This window comes from Pteropus medius, unplaced genomic scaffold (genome assembly GCF_902729225.1).
Source record: "Pteropus medius unplaced genomic scaffold, Ma_sr-lr_union100, whole genome shotgun sequence".
In the NCBI taxonomy this organism is placed as follows: Eukaryota; Metazoa; Chordata; class Mammalia; order Chiroptera; family Pteropodidae; genus Pteropus; species Pteropus medius.
Window position 1 is genome coordinate 26408122 of NW_024349801.1, and position 7631 is coordinate 26415752.

Below are 7631 nucleotides of genomic sequence, written 5' to 3' on the forward strand. Positions count from 1 at the left end.
TATAAAACAGAACAATCATAACAGTATACTGTAATGAAAGTTATGTGCATGTGGTCTCTGTTTCTCAAAATGTCTTTCGAATTGTTTATTTCTGGAATTTTCCATTTAATATTTTTGGACTGCAGTCGACTGCAGGTAACTGAAATGGCAGAAAGCAAAACTGAGGAAGAAGACTACTATAATTATTTCATTTTGTTGAAATATTGCCTGCCAATCATGAAAAATGGTTTAAGGAAAAATCGTGGAGGGGACATCTTATAGAGACAATGAGCTCTGAAGTACTTGGAATATTTCAGCTACCACACCCTCTGACTCTTTCATGAATCCTGATATTAAGACCACATTCATTAACTCTTTTACTCAAAAAACATTCACTGCATTTCTACTAAGGTCCAGGCCCTGAGTTAGGCACCAAGGACATGAGAAGGACTAAGGCCTGTTCTCAAGGAGTTCAAGTCTAAGCACACGGTAGATGAAAAATAAACAGGAGGTTATAACGCAGAGTGGCAAGAATCACCACTGGGGTAAGTGCAGGGTATTGTGGGAGCACGAGGAGGGGCAACTAGTCCAGTCTTAGGATTGTGGATCAAGGAGGGCTTCCTGGAGGGAGTGGCTTTAAGCTAAAAGATAAAGACTAAGAATTAGCCAAATAGACTCAAGGTCTCAGGGGCAGGGGTGGAGTAAAGCAGTCAGGAACTGCAAGTCATTCAGATGGCTAGAGATCAGAGCAGGAGGGAGCAAGTAGCAGGAAAAAAAATGAGGCAAGCGCTAGGGAGTGAAGGTTTCAGATGGCAGTCTAAGGAGTTTGGACCACAATCATCTTCAGGCATCTGTTTCCTCAAAGTCTTGGATCACAGTCATTGCCTGTAATGCCAGTGCTTAAAGTTGATTCTATTTTGCAGAACCGAACAGACTTCATGTGCTTTGAGAAGCACTGAAAGTACAAATAGTTCTCTATCCTAGAGGCCAGCTTTGGGTCTACCACTTTTTCAGGAGTACAGCCAAAAAGAATTTGATTGCACAGTGCTCCCAGCTTGCCTTGGACCGCATAGATTAGGACTTGTCTTCAGACTACAGGAGCATGGAGGCAGGCCGAGTGCTTGTCATAGCAAGAGTGTTCAGGAAATGCTTGAGATGGGGTAATGTATGAATCTGTGAGAATGGGAAAAAGAGCTCTGTCATTCTTCACCAACGTAGAGGGAGAAGGATCAAGATTAGAAACAGAGGAAAATTGAAAGACTGATTTTAGAAACACATCACTTACATTCCATATATTTGGGGATTTTCTAGTTACTTTTTGCTACTGATTTCTTGCCCAGTTCCAACATGGTTAGAGAACAGACTCTGATTTTCATCCTTTGCAATTTGTTGAGACCCGTGGGCCAGCAGTTGGTCCATATTGATAAATGTTTCACATTCATAAATGTGTAGTCTGAGGTGTTGCGGCACATTGCTTTATATAAGTCCATTAGGTCGAGTTTGTTAATCAGTTGCTTGAATCCACATTCTTAGTAATTTTTTTGTTTGTTCTATAAATTACCGAGGGAAGTGTGTTAAAATCCCCCATTATGATTCTGGATTTATCTCTTTCACCTTTTAATTTTGTCTATGGGGTGTTTTGAGGAGAGGGGCTATTTACATGGAGGTGTGCAGGAGATACGAAGCCATGGTAACTTTAGGGTACTTAGATCGCTTAAGCCTGAAGGAGTGAGGTCAGGGAGAAATTGTTGGAAATAAGAGACAGAAAGAGCTGTATGGAAAGGGCTGCCTGCCAGGAACTATCACATTTGGTGACATGTGGGAGGGAATCAGGAGAATTAACACTTCAGCCTTGCTCTTCTCCCACCCTCCGATTTTCTGCAGGTGCACCCTGCCCTCTCAGGCAAAGAACACAACAGGAGGCCAGAGAACAGGGAGTCCTGTGTAGGGTCCACATTGGTCCGTTTCTAGGGTACAGGACAAGACAGAGAAGGGTGTAGAACGGATCTGAAGGGGAAAATGGAGAATATCCACTAGAAGAAGTAACTAATTCCACTTCCTGACTTGAAAAGTACTGAGCCCCAGAGGGGAAAGCCTTGGCTGGGAAAAACAGTGGGTGAGATGCAGAGCTGGCCTTGGGTGACAGTCCATACTCCACTTTCGGATTAAAGGATCCCTCTTTTTTAAAAGGGTGACTCAAACAATGACAAAAATTGGTCTTTGAATTAGCTGAAATTGCCTATTTCTCATTTATAAACAGCATATTCTACAGCTACTCCTCCACAGTACAGCTGGCACTGCCCAGGAACTACCTTGCAAATGCCTTCATTATTCAGTACTGTGTGTCACACACTTGACAAAGGAGTCAAAGTTCTCACAGTATATAGGAGCTACAGCTCAAACAAAAAACTTGTAACCGTGTATAGATATGCAAACATAGCTGGACTGCAGAGTCTGTCTGAAGTTCTGCAGTGAAGCCCAGCTGCTCATACACTTTTTCTGGGAGGTGTCCAGCTGTGGCACAATAAGGAAAAAGGAAGTGGCTCCATCTAGAACCCCAGCTCAGCTCCTCGCCTTTAGTGAGTTGACAGATTACACTCCCTTCTTCTTAATGCAGAAATATCCGAGCATTAACTCACAATTGTTTGGGTGAAAAAATCCTCCAGGAAATTTAAAAAGTCATGTTGTCTTTTAAACTGTTTTAAACTGGACTGCAGAACTGTCTAAGAAAAGAGTATCTCATTGAGACCTTTTTCGTATATATTAATTGAGCTACAAATTCAGAATGAAAGATCGAGGATTATGTTAACTGACTCTTAGTTTCCTTACATATTTTTAAACTTTGCCTCCTTTATGGAATAAGGAGAGCCACCCAATTTGGGGGAGTAATAAACTTCCATCAAGAAAACCATTAAAAGACTATCAATGATTAATCTCATGTAGATATTAGCATTATCATGATAATTTAAAACTAAACACTCTAGGTAATCCTTGTTCAAATTCCTAATTCTTCAATCGTTCATTCAGTCAGTACATAAATGTGCCCTGAGCCCTCATGTTTACCACTGTGGGCAGGCAGAACGAAGGGTAAGAAGGCATTATATATCTTCATTTGTTGAAAGATATTTTCTTATACATATACATATATGTAATTATAAATTAACCATTTTTTCTTCAGCGTTTTTCAAAATATTATTTCATTTGTCTTTTGCCTTCCATTGTTTTTATTGAGATGTCATCTATTAATATCATTTTGCTCCTTTGAAATAAATATGTGTTTTTAAAATATTTAAAATATCCTCCTTAGAGTTCTTAGCACTTCTTGAATTAGTGGCTTTAGTTTTGGAACATTCTTGACATTATCTCTTCAAACATTTCTTCTGCCCCATTTCCTCTCTCTCTTCTTCTGGGAGTACAATTTCACAGAGAATTTTTTCTAAAAGTCTTTTATGCTTCCTGTATTTTCTATTATTTTTTCTCTCCATGCTTAATTTGATCTATTCACTTATTTTCTAGTTCTGTTGTTAAACTCATTTATAGTGTTTTTAATGTCAATTAATGTATTTTTCAATACTAGAATCTGCATTTGGTTATTTTCTACATATTTCGATCAGCTGAAATTCTACAGGTAGTGATCCATTTTCTTGAATATAATAATTGCATTTAAAAAGTCGGTGATAAATAACTCCAATATCTAGATCTCCTGTGGGCCTACTTCTATTGCTCATTTTTTTCTCTTGGTTCTCAGCCATTTGGTCTTGTTACCTGCTATGTCTGGTAATTTTAGATTGAATGTTAGATATTGTTTGTAAAAATCATAAAGATAAGGTCAGGCTCTGGACAACACTAATATCCTCAAGGGAATTTTCCTTCTAGCAGGCAGTTGCGGTAGGGAGAAGCACCATAATCCAGGTTGATTTAAATGGAATTTTAGCACAGGCAACAAAAGCAAAAATAGACAAATGGGACTGCATCAAACTCTAGAACTTTCATTTATCAAAGGCACAATTAGCAGAGTGAAAAGGTAACCAATGGAATGGGAGAAGATATTTACAAATCATAATTTTGATAAGGGCTAATATCCTGAATATATAAAGGATTCTTACAACTCAACAACAAAAATATCAAATAATCCAATTTAAAACTGAGCATAGATTTGAATAGATATTCTTTCAAAGATGATATACAAATGGTCAACAAGCATATGAAAACATTCTCAGTATTACTAATCATAAGAAAAATGCAAATCAAAACTACATTCAGACATTACCTCCCACTCATTAAGATGACTAATATATTAAAAAAAAAAAAAAAAACAGAAAATAACAAGCATTGGTGTGGATATGGAGAAGTTGGAACTCTTGTTCATTGTTGATGGATTGTAAAATGGTGCAAACGCATCAGAAAACGGTATGTCAGTTCCTCAAAAAATTTAAAATATAACTACCCTATGATCCACCAATCCCACTTCTGGGTATACATGCAAAAGAATTGAAAGCAGGGTCTTGAAGAAATATTTAGACGCCCATGTTCATAGCACTATTCACAATAGCAAGAGGTGGAAGCAACTCAAATGTCCATCGACAAATGAATGGATAATCAAAATGTGGTATATACATACAATGGAGTACTATGCAGCCTTAAAAGGGAAGAAAATCTTGTCACACGCTACAACACGGATAAAATTTTAGGGCATTATACTATGTGAAATAAGCCTGGAACAAATTGATAAATGCTATTTGATTTCACTTATATGAAGTATCCAAATTAGACAAATTAATATATATAGAAAGAAGAATGGTGATTACTAGAGGCTGAGGGCAGAAGGCAAAGGGGAGTTATGTTTAATGGGTATAGAGTCTCAGTTCCGTAAGATGAAAAGGTTCTGGATATCTCTCTCACAACAGTATCACACTACTGAACCATACTCTTAAAAATGGTTAAGACGATCAATTTTATGAGGTGTTTTCTAGCACAATAAAGACTTTTTAAAACATCCTATGCTGTTCCAACATTTACAACTATATAAGGTAAATAATTATGATAATAGTAACATCCATAACCATGTCAGCAGGAATAAAAATCTCCATTGATTAAGTACTTAAATTAAAAACAAACAAAATTAGGTTTCAGTTCTTTGTAAGTGTTGGCCTATTTTCTATTTACCTTTACTCTTGGGGTATAGCCCTTCAAGGGTCACAACTGAAAACCGAAGGTGTTTAAGGAGTTCCTTCATCCTTGGTGGCCCTGGAACCTCCAACCCTGTGAGACTCCCAGAAGATCAGCTCAGATTCTCAGGCTGTCATCTGCCACATATGAATCAGCAAATGCCCAAAAGGAAAAAGTGACACTTTGTCAGGCTCACCTCTCTGAGCTTCTCTTCTCTTCAAGTTCTCCATCCTTCAAATCCTTGCTGCTTTGACACTGTCAGATATTTAAAATATTTCATTCAGCTTTTCTAGTTATTCTCAAAAGTGTCTCCACTTTTCAAGCTAGATATAGTCTGCTATATCTAGAAACAGAAATCCTTAAGAAATTTTAAAAGATTGAATAGAGAGCCCTTCTTAGTGGTGGTTTAGATTACAGGCTAATCTAAATCGAATGTGTGGGATTTGAGCTGGAAGACCCTAGTTTGAGTCCAGTCCTTACCATAAACTGTGATATGCTGGGAAAGCCTCAACTCCCGGGAAGATTAGAGATACATTTGTAGTGTGTGGATAGCATATATATAGGCAGATCATGATGTGCATTTTTGGCCTCATCGTTGGTTCTATTTTATCTCCATTTCTATTCATCTTTCATCTTTTGTATCATTTTAATATATGTTCTTCTGAAACATCGTATTTCATTGTTAGTAATCTTAAATTTTTTCTGGAACAAGGAATTATGTTAATTGACTTATTCATTATTCATTTATTAAAATAAAAATGTTCACTCCCTGAACCTGTTTTCTCACCAATTAAATTGGAATAATGATCCCTCATTTGATTTACCAGATTGAGGTTCAGATTATATGAGAAAATGTGTATGAAAGTGCTTTGTAAAGCATATACCAGCATGATTAATTTATTTGAACCTGGGAGACACGTTCTGTATCTTTTTCTCTTTTCTCTTCATATCCTGTTCATTAGCACGGTTTGCCAATTTAATCTCCTACATTTCTGTCAAATCTGTCCACCTCTATCTTTACCAACACTCCCCTGACTGAGCCACCATCATCTCTTGCTTGAACCATTATGATAGTCTCTTACTGGTCCTCTCCACTTTTGCCCCCTCTAAATGATTTTCCTTATTTCAGTCAGTGTGGTATTTTAAAATGTAAATCTGATTGTAACTCCCTTGCTTAAAATACTATTCAATAGCTTCCCAGTGTTCTGAGGATAAAATTCAAAATCTTTAACTCTGCAAGATTTAGCCCTTGCCTTACCTCTCTCCCTCATAATATATGCTCCAGTTCAGTGGCTTTCCTTCAGTTGTTCCTTGCCTTAGGGCCTTTGCACATGCTGTTCTCTTTCCTCTCACCCCACCCTACCCTTGCCCCATTAACCTAGCTAACTCCTATTTATCCTGGCTTAAATATCCTTTCTCAGGGAAGGCTTTCCTGACTTCCACACCTAGGTCCTAGAACCTGAAACCTCTCTTTTATAGCAAATAAATAATTGACAGCGTAAGCACTTAGTACTGTCTATTTCCCAAACTCCTCAGTGGCAGGGACACATCTATCTAATTTATTATCATATTACCAATGCCTAACCCAGTTCTTGATGCATAATAGTGCTCAATAAATAATTGTGGCAAGAATGAATAAATGAATCGTTCTTTGGTATACACAGCTGGAAGTTTGCTTTTCTGTCAGAAGCTGGAGAATTGGAAGGTACGGGTTCAGTAGGAAGCAGGATAGATCTTTTTGGTCACTCCTCTCTCCATCCTTTTCACATTTCCCATTTGCCTTCCCCAGCTCAACCAAAATACAGCAGTATCTCTCTCATCATAGGCTCCCCCTAAAGTGCCCCAACTGAAATACTGCTAGATCATGGGTATTTGTGAAGCTCCATCAGAATTATATCAGAAAAGAGGATATTCTCTTTGCTAGTATCAGAAGTAGAACAAATCTCCAAAAGGGGAGCCAGCCCATGATTTCCCCAATGCCTACCCATGGGGAGCTCACAGTGGTGAAACCAGTCAGCCTTTTTCTTCTCTTCCAAATTTTTAAAAAAGATATATTAACACATAATATATGCTTGTGTTACAAAGATACAAAAGTATATACAGAGGGGGAAAAGCCTTACCCTCAAGCACTGAATTTCTTTATCCAGAAGTCATAACTTTCCAAAAAATTCTATGTAAACACAAGTAAATTCATATATGTTCTCCTCCGTGCACCCCACTTTATACAAAGGTAGCTTATTCTTTACACTTAACATGCTTATTCCATTTAACAATATAGCTTGGAGGCTGTTTTGTATCAGTTTATATCAAGCTACTTCATTCTTTTTCACACTTGCATAGTATTCTTTTGAATGCATGTCCCATAATTTATCTATCCGGTGACTTATTTAGGGACATTTAGGTTGTTTCCAATATTTTGCTACTATAACTATCAGTGCAATGGATATACTTGTATATAATTATTTTTATACATGTTAGTTTAT